We start from the raw sequence: 15,507 nt of genomic DNA, 5'->3' as shown, positions 1-15,507 counted from the left end.
GATTTGTGAAAGTCAAGACAAGATCTGAAAGACCAAAGCAACATTGAGATAAAACTGCTCTTCCACTGAGCAGAGAGGCAAAAACAAAACCCCAACACGACCATAAAGGAGCTGCAGATCACATGCTGTCCTTCATGTGGTTAAGATGAGCTACTAGTCTAGATCAGGAAATACTATATATTTCTGGTCTCTGCATGATTCAATACTGATGATGCATTTATAACCTCTGGTGGCCACACAGGAACTGAGAGGATTTTTTACCAAGCAAAAGTGGACAAAGATAAAATTATGGGGGTTGTCACTATTGATTAAAAGTCATGATGGTCAGCTACAAGTGAAGCTCCTCTGGGGAACTGCAGATTCACTGCAGCTGACAACATGTCCTCTAACAGAAAACTAGAACAGCTAGCAGCCCAGCACAAGTAAGATCAGGGTTCACAATGTGCTGCACTGACCTTCCACTTATTGATCTACTGGCCATCTGAATATCGACAATACACTGTAGCGATACCAGTCTCTGTCTTTGCTCAGTTTCAACTATTTCAACCAAATGAAACCAGTTGGAAAACTATAATCAGTGGATGCATTTCTGACTACTGAAGAATTAATTAGTGCAGAACAACTGTAACATACTATACTGATTGTAAGGCCTCTTTTATTTGTATTGGCCTCTATAAATAAAACTGAACAGCTAATTACAGAGGCTGGGCGAGAAAAAGCACAATGATTTTGTCTATTTATCACACAGGATTCATTGGTGTAGGTAGATAGTAGGCACATAAAGCACAAGACTTAGTTTCAACCCTGTGTCCTGGATATGGCTAATTTTGAGCTACAAAAGCTGACTGGTTAAAGTTAGACAGGCAGTTGTGGTTTCAATTACTCACTAAACAATAAATTTGTGTTTCCAATCACTTTTCACTTATTATTAATTAACAAAGGTTACTTGTCTTTCCCTAACCTTAAACACTGGCTGTAAGGGCCACACATGAATATAAAAAAACAGCTATGAGTATTGTTAGAAGTACGATAAGACACAGTGTCAGTGAACATTTAACAGATATGTGCTGTAGCAACATTTTGCAACTTAATTAACTGGGCTTACGGACATTATAGCTTTAAAGTAATGCAGGTGGGAAACATATTCTCTATTCCAAAAGAGTAGCATATAAAACAAACTGTCTAGGAGACATGGTTTCAATCAAGGACAACAGAAACACTAGAGCAAATGTAACATCACTTCAGTCTTTGTTTCTTACAATTTATTATGCTGTTCCCATCAGACTATAAAACAGACTTTAAAAAATAAATAAAATATAGACAGTTACTATTCCTTCAATTCCATCCTCTCAACCATAGTCATCAGTAAAGGAAGTTAATCCACACAAAAACAAATCTGAAAACAGTATGAGTCAGAAATAAACCCTGGATAAAGACTACTCATTTGTACTTTTACTTTCTGTAAAAGTGTCATTAGGGATCAAAGAATCTCACATTAAGTGCATTACTTATATCTTGTATTGGTGTTAGCTTCAAATATTGACTGTTTCTTTAAATTTTAAGCAACACTGTTTGTAGCCTATCCTCCTATTTCATTCTTCATCTAAAACATATTGCTGTACAGCAAACTGCACAGCTTTAAAACAACAAATAGCTTGCCTTTTTCCATGTTTGTTGACTTAACTTAGACCCTTCAGTTTTTTTCTAACATCATTTTCGTTTATCACAAGCAATCACACCAAATCTAAGCTAAACTTTAGGCAAACAAAGCTTTGTTTTTCACAGTTTGATGTAGTGACAGCATTATTCCCACTGCTACAGTCAATCCTGCTACGGCTGTAGCTGCCACAATGAAAGACCGTTCCCATTAATCACGGTCTGTCTACATACGTTCCAGACAACTAAAAATAAACGTCTCCATCCTCTCGGTAATCAGAATGGCAATGTAGGTACATAGCATAGAAAAAGCATGACGAGCAGTGAACTAACACCGAAAATTACAAATGGCTGACTGTCTCATTACCCAAGCAAATCACATTAGGCACCCTTCGGAAGCCTAATATAGATGCTGCACTGTGTGGCCCTCTCTCTTACCATCAGCCATTCTATCCATCTTTCTCTCTGCTGATATGTCTTTGGCTTTCTTTGTCTGCCTTTCTCTCACTGGCTTTCTTTGTACATCTTTCACACTCTTTGTCCCTTTGCCTTTCTGTAATTCTCTCTCTCTCTTTCTCTTCCAGACTCTCTCCATCTTTGTCAGCTTCTCTCTTTGCTGACCAGACAGATATATTCAAATGGAATGGTTAGGGACAGTGCTGCATTATTCAAACCCTTCACAAACACAAGAGTTGGGAACAATGACAAATTCTCATTAAAGCTGGCCATTTCCCGAACAAATCCAAAGACCAAAGTAACACAGGGAAGAGGCAGCAGGAAGAGGAACGTGTGATGGAGATTTTTTTGTCAAAGAGCCATCTGTTTTCAATTCTCCGTCATATATATGTATTTCATCAAGACTTTACAGATCCCATCTGATGAAAATTTTAGTTTTGTACCTTGTTAGCATGTCCATCTGGTCTTTTTTTATATATATATATATATATGCCGGAGAAAAATATGCAATTAACACCAAAATTAACTACTGTCAATGCCAGAGCTAAGCTTTCAGCTAGAAATTGCAGTGTGATGATAACAGTTTCAAAAACACAGATTCAGAGTTTCAAAGTTTCATATGTTAAAAATAATAATAAAAAAATCCTGCCACCTGGCAGAGTGGAGCTTTCCGTATGATCTTATTCAGAACCGGTTTCCAGTTCAGACACAAATGGCTGAAATACATGAACATAACAATGTGCCATTGTGTAGCGCAGAGTAGTTTTCTAGTGTTTGAGCAAAGTCGTAGGTGAGCTGGTGTGCTCAAGTTGCAGCAAGAAGCGAGGAGTGACTGGATACTGAGGAACTGACTTCATCGATCTGAAGATTCCACTGAAAGCCATGATGCAAAGTTACATCCATGTCACTATAAGGCAGAAAGGGATTATTTTATGGTAAAAGCTTCTAAGCACAGATGAGTTTTCAGGGTTTAAATCAGTGACAAGAGCGACACTTTAATTAATAGCTAAATAAAGACTTCAAGTCTTGCTGTAACAGGCTGTGAATGTCAACTGACACCTGAGAGTTTTCATATTCACCACACAGTTAGAGCTGGCCAATATGTAGGATGTGGGATCAAAAACTGAGTGGGCAGCTCTGGCAAACACAGAGTCTGCTGCGAGCCTCAGTGGAAATACCTCATATCACAAACTTAATGTGGAAAAAATCAAGACACTGAAACCAATATCCCGGATAGCAACAAGCTGGCTGAGAACATATGCCCTCTTGGAGCCCTCACGTGCAAAACACATCAAACACTTGTGATTTGCATAAGCACGATTCTGCTATTTTTTTTTCAGAAAAATGCCAATGTCATACACTGAGGTTCAAATGTAAAGCATGAACAGCTGGATCCTGACCCAACTAAGTCACTTTTTCAAACTGCACACCATTTTTTTTACATTTCAGTTCATGTTCCAGGGTTTGGATGGATGATAGATGTAAAGCACCTGAAGCTTTTTAGACTGTCTTTTGTCAAGTATAAACCTTCCAAGTGTGGCAAAAATTATATGGGATCCTAGTACATTGAAGGATATGGTAGTTTTACGTCCGTAGGTTTTGTGCTAAAATTCCACTGTTGTCACAGTAAAACTTTGGGATTAAACCTAAAATCCTCTGGACATGTTCTTTAAAATCTGTTTTTAAAAGCAAGCAATACTATGTTAATGCTTACTTTGCATTATTTTTCGCTTGACACACTGTCATCTCAACATATATAATGTGAGTAAGATTCATTAACGGATGATTAAAGTTTGCATTGAACAGTGGCATCACCTAACATTTTGTTCCAAAAAATATTGAAGCAGACTAGCTGATTAATCGTGGCACTCTTTCTGACCTTCTGACATAGTGATCTGTTTAGACCACAGGGAGGGAAGTCTTGTGATTTTATCCAATGAGAACAAACAGTTTGCCAATAGCCTTTGGCTATCTCGATGTGCAAGTAAGCACACTGTTTCCCCAGGCCAGATCGATGTTTCTCGATGAGGCTGCCTGGGCCAAAAAGAATGCAGCAACTTTCCTATTCGTCAGCTACCCAGGCCCACTCTCAGTTAACACATGCACATACAAACCCATGCATAAACACCTTTGCAGGCACGCACGCACGCACACACACACACACACACACAAGCATGGCGCGCAGACACACACACATTTCCACATGAAAAGACAAACTGATGTCACAGACCAACGCACAGACGTCATTTGTCCCATGGTATTTAGCACAAACGTCAAATAGTGTGGAGTCCTGCTAAAAATCAATGAGCATTTGCAACAATCAATGGCTGGGTTCCTATGAGAAGTAATTAGAAAGGCAAACATGCAGCGCCTTCTCCTTCCTCTCTTCCACTGTAGGGTCAAAGCAGAGTTTAACACAACAGTGATATTGGAGAGAAAGGATCAAATACACAGATGAATTGGGAAAACATTATTGCTAAAAATTGATTTTTTCCTTTAAAGAGAAGCTATGATGTATCTCCCATCTGAACAAACAAAGAGCACTATAATGTTAGCTACAATAATCTCTGGTTGTCAAACCAAAAATCTAGCTCTAAATGACAATACATCGATAAGTGCATAAGTGACATAATTGCAAATTTGCCTGGTTTGGATTTGTCTGGTTCCTGGCTTGCTATACAGTCTACTGCTACTAAAGACCTGTCAGCTCGAAATGATGACTGAAATCCTCCTCTGCACAGATCCTTTTCAACAAGATTTGTGAATACAAAGGCACTCTTGTTTTATTCATGGAAGGGTCTAGGCTCTTAAATAACCTTTTAGAGTTAATCAGCAAACCCAGCAAATCTGTATCTTCACATTCTGGTACAGTTAAAACTTTAGCTTGACAGATTTGAAACAAGCTATGGTAACTAAAGATATATGGATGGAGGGACTTTTACAGCTGTACCATTTTTCATTTACACATTTCAACAATAAGTCAGAATTAATATAGAATACTAAGTTAACATTAATAATCAATAATCTAATTTCCTTGTTCAATCCTGTAATTTGAATTTCAAGATTCTTTTAGCTAATCTATGTGTACTGATCAGCCACAATATTAAAACAACTGACAGGTGCAGTGAATGACATTGATCATCTCGTTATAATGCAATGTTCTGCTCGGAAACTATGGGTTCTGACATTCATCTGGATGCTACTTTGAAATTTACCATTTAACTAAACATTTGTTGCAGAATAAGGACACCCGCCTATGGCGTCATCACTAACCAACAACATGGGCCTCTCCCAGCAGTAGAGGTCAATGTGAGCTCTGCCACAGACAAAAAAAAAAACTGTTTAGAAGGTGTTTAATGAACACAACCAAGAGCCCAGGAGACCCTGTCTCTAAACTTCCCAGATCTAACTGAACATCTGAAAGACGTGCTGGAAAAAGCATAGTCCACAGTGTCTTCATAAATCCCACAAGTCCCACTTTTAACATCACACAAAACAAGACACCTCCAGGGGTCCCATGTTCAGTGTCACAGCAGGTCAGAGCTGTTTTGGAGGCATGAGGAAGATCTACACAATATTAGGCAGGTGTTTATCCATTGCATACCTTATCTTAACCATAACCATCTCCCTATTCAACTTCCTGTTCTTTTTTATCAACCAACAACACACATACCTTCTGTCATCTATCTACCAATCTCTCTGACTGTATTACCACAGAGTAATGCAGAAACGATAACAGAAACACACAAATCAAATCAGCATCCAACTATACTGCAAGATGAATTAAGCAGTGTGGAGTCATCAGTTTATACTTCATTTGCTCATTCTTGACAACTCCTGAGAAAGCTTGCCTGCCCTGGGGCATCTCTGCAGCTTAAGAGCCAGCTGGAAATGTAGCATCTGTTTGAGTGGAAGAATGGAGGAGTGTCACATGGTATACTTGCTCATATTGTGTAACCAAGACTGAGCTTGATGAAAACTGGGAGGCAGAGTTGCCAAACAAGTCAGGTTACTAAACATTATGCACGGAAAGTTATGAGAGGATCCAATAATTCAATTCAATTTATTTGTTATGCTGCTGCAGAAGCTGAAAGTTAATGCATCACAACCCTGGAGTCGGCTGCACAGTAAACCCTGTGCAAGAGAAGCAATATTGTCTCTAGATCACTGAAATATGTAGCATGCAGCGATTGGAACTGCTCCTAAAAAGTGTGCTCCAGTGCTAATGTGACTAAAGGGGGTATCCGGGGACACAGACAGACAGTTAATGAACCCTGGCTTATCCCCAAAAAAGTACCTAACCAAGCTTCACACAGAAATCCCAAGCTGTGATAATCTAAAAGGATGCTAGGACCACTAAGAAAGCATATGACTTCAATCAAAGAATCTCTAACATGTGCATTTAAAAACAGCTTTTTAATGTTTTTTTATTCATTTCAGGTGCCATGCTGAGATGTTTTTCATCTCTGTGAATATATTGTAACAGATTGTACTAGCATATGCTTATGCAAAAATTGAGAAAAGGAGTGTACTTCATTGAGGAGAAAATCATTATGCAAGAACACACACATGCACACACATGCACACACACACAGCTTAACATATGCTATAGCATGCGCTTGAAGTTGAAACTAACCTTGAGAGTACCGCCCAGAGTTGATCCCTTTAGTGCTGGTCTCTGGGTTGCTGTCAAAAGAAAGAAGAAAGGATGTACATTGTTTTATCATGCTAAGGTTTTTTGTCCCTACTTTTGTATTTTTCAAATCCATTTGATAGACCTGGAGAGAGCCGAGACTGAAAACAGTCACATCACACATACAATTTAATGCATTCACTCATTGGATTTGATGCTAAAAAAAGTTACATTTTTTGATTCTGAAAAAAAATTACAGAATTTGTATAGAAAGTTGTGGAAACCTGTTATATATACATAATTGAAGGAATACTGTTTGACAGCATTGCAGGCAATTACATACAGAAACATACATTCCACATGAGCTAATTAGCATGTATAATGGTTATGAACAGCACCAGAAATTACTCTCATTTTGCACTTGAGACACGAGCCAGCATTTGACGCAGGCTCTTGACAGAAGCATTAGATGCAACCGTGGTTTGTGTGTGTTTGTGTGTGTGTGTGTTTGTGTCTGTGTGTGCGTGTGACAGCGAGCATTACAGGACATAACCTTTGCTGTTTCATAAGGCACTTGTCTTATGAGCTTCTCTCATGATCCTAATTACCCTGCCATAACGTTCCGGCACTTAGACTTGCAATCGGTTCTTGGTCAAGTTCAAGCATTTATTAAACATAGCTTTAAAGTGCCGCGTGTACTGTATGTAGGCATGCAAATAAAAACACATGCATGCACAGCTGTAGCTGTTATCAATCCCCCGGAGTGGTTTCAGCTGAACCCAGGGTCATTCTCTAAAGCTCCATATTCGCATTCCATCTGTCTCAACACACACAAACAAACAAGCTGCAAGTGAACTGAATATTCACAAGGGTTGAGAGAGGGAGGCCAACATAGTCTCTGCAGCTTTGCGGGAATAAGCTAATAATTTACATCTAGGTCAGCAAGATGGAATAGGTTTTAGCTCAATGCTATGGTAACGTTGAGGTTTTTAGAAATGACTACAGATGAATTAACAATTGTAAATACCCAGCTTCAAATTCTGAAATAAACCATTTTAAGACTGCTAGCAATCAAGGCATTCTGTACTGAGTGCATCTGATTTTTGTGACAATACAATCTCACCAAAGGAAGGGTAGGCAAACATGTCCAAGAACGAAAAATGAAAAGTACTCAAAACAAACCAAAGCTGAGAAGACAGGCTCTGATTGTTTTAGAAAAACATACAGTTTTTGAGAGTTCTCACTGCGCTAAGGTGTCTCATTGAGTGACACCTCACATTTTAAGAGCTGACAGAGCCAACTAGTTTACTGTGCTGAAAATAAGAAATGAGAAAACAGCCAAAGCTAACTCAATCAGTTGGATGAAACCACTATATTCATAAGAAAAAAAATAAATGAGTATGGAAACAAAATGACTTGCAGCGTCTAGGAAGTAGCATATTTTGTAATGGACCCAGAGTTTCTATACAGCTATGATGAAAACTTACACTGTACCTGTGTGTACGGTGGTCTTTCATTTGCATATGTGTGTTTTTTTTACAATCCTTTTTGGAAGTGCTCTTTTAGATTCATTGGATCAAGTGCCATCTATTGTTCCGTTGTATTCGAAATGGTACAGTGCCCAGCCTATCTGTGCGTGGATGTCCCCATGTCATTGTTTTGCTTTATAACAAAAGATTTTTTGAAAAAAGAGCCTTTAAAATCACTCTGTGAGACAAAGACATAAATCAGGGGATTTACAGATGGTGATTATAAATTATAAATTCCTTTGCACACACAGTGGCAGACAAAAAGAGACTATGTGACAGTGCTGACAAATATCCAACCACATCTGCTATCCGAGCAGATCGTGTCTTTGGCGAGAGAGTGAGGTGGTGGTGGCGGGTGTGTATGTGTGTTAGTGATACTCCTGTTGTGAGGACATTTACTTGTTCACACAGTCACATTGTGTGGACCTGCCTTCCTCTCGGGGACAAGAGGCAAGTCCCAATAGCATAAATCATTAAATTTTAGTCATGATAAGGTTATATTTGGGTCAAATGTAGGGTAGAGTCAGGGTTGAGTAAGTCTCTAGGAAATTAATCTAAGTAATGTCCTCTGAAGAGTGGAAATAACTCTGAGAGTGTCTATATATGCTTTCAATTCATCACTTCATTAATTCTCGGAGAATCCAACAGCTTGGGGGAGTGAGTGACAGAACAAGAAAGGGAGATGAGAGAAGTGTGTGGGAGGTGAGACAAAGGCAAAAATCACAGATGTAAAGAAGAGAAGATGATTGGGTGATTTTCACACCGTTCCAATCCCCTGAAAAGAGAAAATAAAATACAAAAAAACAGTGACATCCCTGCACGGAGCACCAGAAGAGGACCCTGCTTTGGCTCCACACCAACATTTAAATCTGGCACTGGAACTAGACAGCAGCTGCTACATACGCCACACTTTACACATGTACACTGAGTGTTAGATAGCTGCCAGAATCACTATAATGCACAGCCCTGCTTTCATCTTTCAGCTATCTCTGGAAGAACAGTAGGCACACTGAAGAAAGCAGAAAGCTCATGAATTAGATAGTCATTTATACACACACAGATCCATTAGCAGGGTCACTGGACTGACACAAGTCTTCATTGTGTTTGGGGCTTTGTTGCCTTCTTTTTTATTTGATTACATGAGCACAACCTGTAATGCATGTAAAATCAGAGTTCAAACATTCTGACAGAAATGCACGAGTAAATAAAGTATAACGGTGATGCAACAGCTTGCTGTAAAGCTAGTAATACATTGCAGTTTGAAAACAGAACTAAAGTGGAAGGCTAAACAGTACTGACCTCTGTGGCTTGCCTTTGCAATAATCATATCTTTCACGATCTAACTCAGAAATACCAAACATGTTTAATATTGTCAGGATGGCCTCAGTGAGACAGCAAGCTGTTTGGGAGGTTTAAAGGGGAACTTCGGCTTTTTTCAACCTGGGGTCTGTTTTCATATGTCATTTCATACATATGAGTGACGGAGAAATGAATTTTCGACATAGCTCCAGTATTTAGCCAGACAGGCAGCTTAGCAGCTCAGCTAGCAGCTCAGCTAGCAGCTCAGCTAGCAACTAACTAGCATATGAAATGACATATGAAAACAGACCCCAGGTTGAAAAAAAACAAAGTTCCCCTTTAACACTGGATCTATAAACACCTCACATTACTAAATAATCTGGGTTAAATATCCGCTCAGACCAAGATGCCAGACCAGATTTCTCTTCAGATTGTTGCGAGAGATGGAACGAGGCAAAAATCGGCCCAAAACTCCTGCAGCGTGAGCCCAGATTTAAGGAAGCATTTCCTTTTTATGAAGAGCTCAGATGATTGGACAAAGATACAGTAAAACAGAAAAACATTTCATTTCAATGTTTTCGAAGTTCATTTGAAATCACTAAACTATCCAATTTGCATTTAATTAGCTAAAATCTATATTCAATCTATTTGAACAGAATTAGCAATCATCCTTCCACCCGGGGAAGACTTGGGCTCACGCTGTTCTGGGTTAAATGAGACATGTTGCAAAGTGCTCTCTCTCTGGTGAAAGGATTCATTACCATCGTTAACCTGATCATTCACGTAGAAGTGCACTATAGCACAGAGACATAATTGCCAATTTTGAGAGAGAATTAACTGTAAACGGTACTAATTTTGAATCAAATCATAAGTAATGAGCCGAGCGTTACTTCTCCTAAGAACAATGATTGTACACACACTGATTGTACCGCCTATTGTCTAACACAACTTAAGATAATCAGCAACTTTGCATAGTTTAAAGGTAATAGAACATCTAGCTATAAAAGTTGTTAAATCTTTTACATAAAATCTGAAACTTATACAGCGACTAAAATACACTGAATGCCAATAAATGCCGTGATTTTCTTATTTTAACAGGAAAACAACAAACAAAAGTCCTAAAAGCAACCCTCTTTTTAGAATTTCAGTTGCATTTTGAATGTTTTACCATCATTCTTGGTTGTTGATCATCCAGTCCTGGACTCTTTCCATTTCTCGCTAAGTTGGAACACTGGAGGCACAATGTCATGGGAGCTAAAAGCATTGCACTATGCATATTTCCCTGGCCAGCTCCAGACCTTCTGTCAGACGACAAACTTCTTAGCTATTTGTCCTCATTACAGAACAGCCTTCGACTGCCCACCTTAATTCCCTTACACGTCTCTCAGGGGGCTCTTTTCCATCCCTGTTTGGCATGACTCATTTTTACGACCACCACTTTTGCTCCCATCGGCCCCGGCTGTCTATGCTTTAAACCCAGCTAGGCGAGTAAATCTGCAGCTTTAATTAAAATAGCTTCTTTTGTAGTGCTGTCGATCCCTCTGTCCTCTTGTCCCTGATGACATAATGGTGTTCGGAACTTCCCTCCGTAGAGCTGATTCAAAAGGACTGGTCCTTGAAAAATTGGGACTGTGTTGTGCTAGTTTATGATGAGTTAGCAAGAAGTAAGTCACACCTTATCCTGTCTCTTGATCTCTTTGTTCTGACCTGACTTTCTATGTGAAAAGACAATTAGGAAGGTCAGGGGAAGAGTTTCACTGATAAGAAGAATGTACATTATATACAGTTAAAATATGCAACAAAAATCAATGAGCAAAAACTTGAGCATGGAGCACTTTTAAATTAGAATAAGCCTCTCAGTGAATGGAGTGAAAAACTGAAACCTTGTTGTCTTTCAAGGTCAGCCTTTCTTGAGGAAGTCACAATCTCTGAAGCCAAATCAATGAGGCTCAATCAAGCCTTTTCCTACAATTTTGTTCAGGGACTAACTTAGGTACAATTGATTAGTTGATTTATACCCATGATTTATTACTTGCATCACTTCCATTAAAGTGAATGTAGATCTGCTCATGTGAGGAGAGGAGAGGAGAGGAGAGGAGAGGAGAGGAGAGGAGAGGAGAGGAGAGGAGAGGAGAGGAGAGGAGAGGAGAGGAGAGGAGAGGAGATTCTGTTACAAAGTAGCCACAGTACTAAAAACACTGAGGAAGTTTTCAGTTACTAAAGGAGCAGCACTGTGAGGCTATCATGTTGTAGTGGCCACAGTTGCAATAGCAGGTCATGTAACAGGAACACTAGCACAAAAAGACTTGTTTTTTTTAATAACTGCTTTAGAAAACACTGTTCACTGATGAACACTTATCTGGACACAATGACACACATACCAACTTGTATTACCACAATTTGATCCATAGAGTCCCTAAAAACATGAATTCTTGTCAAGCCTCATGACCAAATTACTTTCAAATCATTTATACACAGAGGCAGCCAGTGTGCTCTATGGGCCCAAAAGCACAGACCTCAAGGAAATCTGATCATCGTTTTTGTCATATGCGCTAAGCAAACAGCGTGCAAGTACAGATTGCATAACTCCATTTACCATCTCTCTTGTCTTTAGGACTTTTCTCTCCTCTGCTGGCTTTACCTTGCTCCTCTTTTTTCCTTCTTTCTTTCACTCATAAAGCAGGCACTAGATGCACTAATAACACCACCCTCCCTCCCTCTTCTTTCTCTCTTATTTCCTCTCTTTTCCTATCTTCACCCCTGAAGGGGTTGTCTGTCTCCTAACCAGCTGAAGCAATGCTTCCGCTGGTCTGCGCCTGGCCCCTATTACCAGAGCATGACAAGGAGCTGCAGTGTCGACTTGTCAGCCTAATAAACATCCTTTATGGCACCCGCCTGGGTGTGTTTTGAGGGGAGTCAGCCAGCCACCAAGCAGTGGACCATTGATTTCTTGGATGGCACACAGTACTTAGACTTCCACCCATCTATTATGCAGTGGACAGGCAGCAATTGTTTTGCCATGCACAGCCATACTTATGACACCCATCCTCCTAAAGGCTTTCTATTTAGTTTCAGACACGGTTGTGGAGAGAAAGGGAGGATATAAAGACAAGAGACAGAATTAAAGAAAAATGTAACAGGTCAAGTTCGGCAGCCTTCAGAGCAGAAGTACACTTGAAAGGCTGCTTTTTTTCAGAACTTTACATAAGACTTTGTGTAACCTTTGTTTTGCAGGTCAAAGTCAATGAGGCTTTTATATTTTCGCTTTCTCTCCAACTTCTTTCTTTCTTCTTCTTAGCGCAGGAAAGGTGAGGGGTCACACAGCAGCTGAACAAGCTGTTCAGTCACTTACAATAGTAATCACTCTTTTCTTTCTCTGGTGGCACAGCAATCCTGAGTTGCTGACAACATAAACTGTTCCAGGACCAAACTGAGTGGGACAGAAGGAGAAGACGGAAACACAGGAAGACCACCATGCTACAGAACAACTGGATCACGAGTTCAGCACCACGGACAGCAACTTTTCTTGACAAGCAATCAAAGAGCAGAAGTGGTGCCGGTGAGCCAAAAGCAAAATGTGCCACTTTAACCTTTGTGCACGACCATGTTATAAATATTCATTACAGGTGAGCAGGCAGATATGTCGTTTTAACAAGCAAGCAGCGTAGGCTCAGACTGAAAGTTCATTAATATCAAACGTAGCAGTAGAAAAACGATAAAATATTCATCTAATACTTCACATACCATTGACCAGAGATGTGCTGTTTTGTTTTTCAGGCTATGAATGAGTCAGTGGATGTTTCCAGTGTTTATAATAGATGTGAAACCCTTTGCATAGCATGTAGATTGTTTTTGACAGTCTAAAAAAAGTAAGCCAAAGCAATATAGTACAATGCAGTCAGGCCTTTGACTGATTTTACTGATGGTTCGCACATGCATGTTTATCAATCTATGATCAGTGACAGGTCACCTTAGACATCCGGGGGAAAAAAACACTTTATATCAGCTACATCTTGCAGACAGCTTACTATATATAACTCCTGAGGAAAGGCTACCAGGAGCAGGAAAGGTACTTTGTATAATCAACAGCCTATCAGGAACAAGTGAGGGGAGGTCACATTCAGACTAATGCACCTTTGATTGTATTTGCTATCTTTCAAACTGGCCATCTCATGATACAATGCAATCAGCAATGCTGGAAAAACAGCATTACAGAGCTTTGTGGAGCTACATCAGTAAGGCAGGCAAACCTGCCAACCCATAAAACTGTCAGAGCGACCTTCACTTACCCTCAGTATTGATGGTCCAATCATATGGAGAATATGAATTAGTACCTTCAGGGATTTCTCAGAATGAGGCATAATTCTTGGATATGTCTAAAGAAAGAAGAATAAATCATGTTTTGGCTTTATGGCATCACCCAGAGAGCTGGAGAAGATGAATTTCAAAAACATGTTTTGCTCACTCCCTCCAAATGTATAAGATGTTGTGGTCAGAAGAGTGATTAGAACGTCGACGTGAATAAACACTTAAATGTGGAACGCAAACCAAATATGTCTTTTTCTGACTGTTTCCTCTTCACCAACAACTACTACAAATCACACTGATTTGTACAGATAAAACATTTTAGGAAATACATTTTTGCAGTGAATATCTGAACAGCATTTAAGCTGTTATCTTGTATATCCAGGGCTCTGCTGACAATGTGGGCTGCTCTGAGATAAGGGAAACAACACCAATATTTCACAGTCCATTTTAGCTCCGATTATCTGAGTTCACCCCCAGAAAGGCACTGCAACTTACAAATATTTGGATCGTCTATCTGTTATTGAAATGAATAATCAACTATTCAGAAAATGAACTACAAAATTACTCTATGGCTCAGCTTTGAAATACAGCTTAATGTTGTTTTAAGGACAGACTAACTGATTATAAAGACCATAAAGATCACTGTGTATTTTTTTAATGTGAGTGTTTCTCTGAATTGCTGCTACAACACTGTAATTCACATACCCAGTTTCATCATATTATGTTAAACAGTTATTAAACCAAGAGGCTGGAACCACTGGCAGGCACACAAAGAAGGTAGGTAAAGCGATAGACAGGACTGGTAAAGACTTTTTTGATGGTTCACCAGTCCACCAGTGCAACCAGAGGAAGTCACCATGTGTGTCTTTTTTTGACAGGGGGCCGGAGTTGGCCAGCAACAGGCTGATGGAAGCTTTAAGGTGTGCTACTATAGTTGCTGTGATAAGGAAAGGGTTGCCCAGCGTATGAGGTGCTCCTTGACTGCGCTTCATCGACCCGAGGCTGGGATAACAGTGTTGAGTCAGTAAAGCCACTAATGTTAGATGTCGGTGAGCTTTCCAACTATTATATCCGTTTCTAACCAAGCCACCTCACTGCAGTGCTTACGTTCGGTGAGGATCAACGTAGGCTTGGTGGGCTGCCAAGCTTGCAATTGCAATTCTATTTTTCTGGTCAGCACGGTTAATCCAGTTGTCCTGTGCTGGGCTACACTTGGTCTATTGGCAGCATTTGTCCCAAGACTGACTGGAGGTAGTCTGTGCTAATGTATTCACATCAGGCAATAACTCACATTAGGTAGTGACGCATTTCACTCCAATCAGCGAAAATGTCTACATGTCAGAGCATTCAGAGTCAGCACGAATAATTCACGCAATTTACTCACCTATTAAACTTGATGGGAGCTAATTTATTAATGCTTTTGGTTCTTTTTCCCCATCTTTGTTCTGTGAAAGGAAGGTCAAACATTACAAGTCCCAAATGTACAGAAAGAATTCAGAACATCATGAAATTTTCCATCTACCTGCAAGTTAAAAATCCCTGACACAAACTACATTAAGTGCTCCCTAAATTCATGCATGAAATGAATCAAATGCTCTATTTCACTGGTGTTTTTTTCTTATTTTA

General features: G+C 39.6%; 1 protein-coding gene across 8 annotated transcripts in view; it reads right to left on the bottom strand.

Annotated features, from left to right (window-relative positions):
• The window catches only part of tnr (tenascin R (restrictin, janusin)), a 181,506-nt gene that overhangs the window by 111,670 nt on the left and 54,329 nt on the right, over positions 1–15,507 (bottom strand). For 6 of the 8 annotated variants that reach the window (XM_051953970.1, XM_051953974.1, XM_051953969.1 and 3 more), the window contains exon 2: positions 6,749–6,798. The exons of the other annotated variants lie outside the window; for them this stretch is intronic. The gene's annotated coding sequence lies outside the window, so the exon portion shown is untranslated. The remainder of the gene's footprint in view (positions 1–6,748; positions 6,799–15,507) is intronic. 8 annotated transcript variants of the gene reach the window in all.

This window comes from Acanthochromis polyacanthus, chromosome 9 (genome assembly GCF_021347895.1).
Source record: "Acanthochromis polyacanthus isolate Apoly-LR-REF ecotype Palm Island chromosome 9, KAUST_Apoly_ChrSc, whole genome shotgun sequence".
Lineage (NCBI taxonomy): Eukaryota > Metazoa > Chordata > Actinopteri > Pomacentridae > Acanthochromis > Acanthochromis polyacanthus.
Note: the sequence above shows the minus strand (reverse complement) of the source record. Positions and strands in the feature narration are given on the sequence as shown.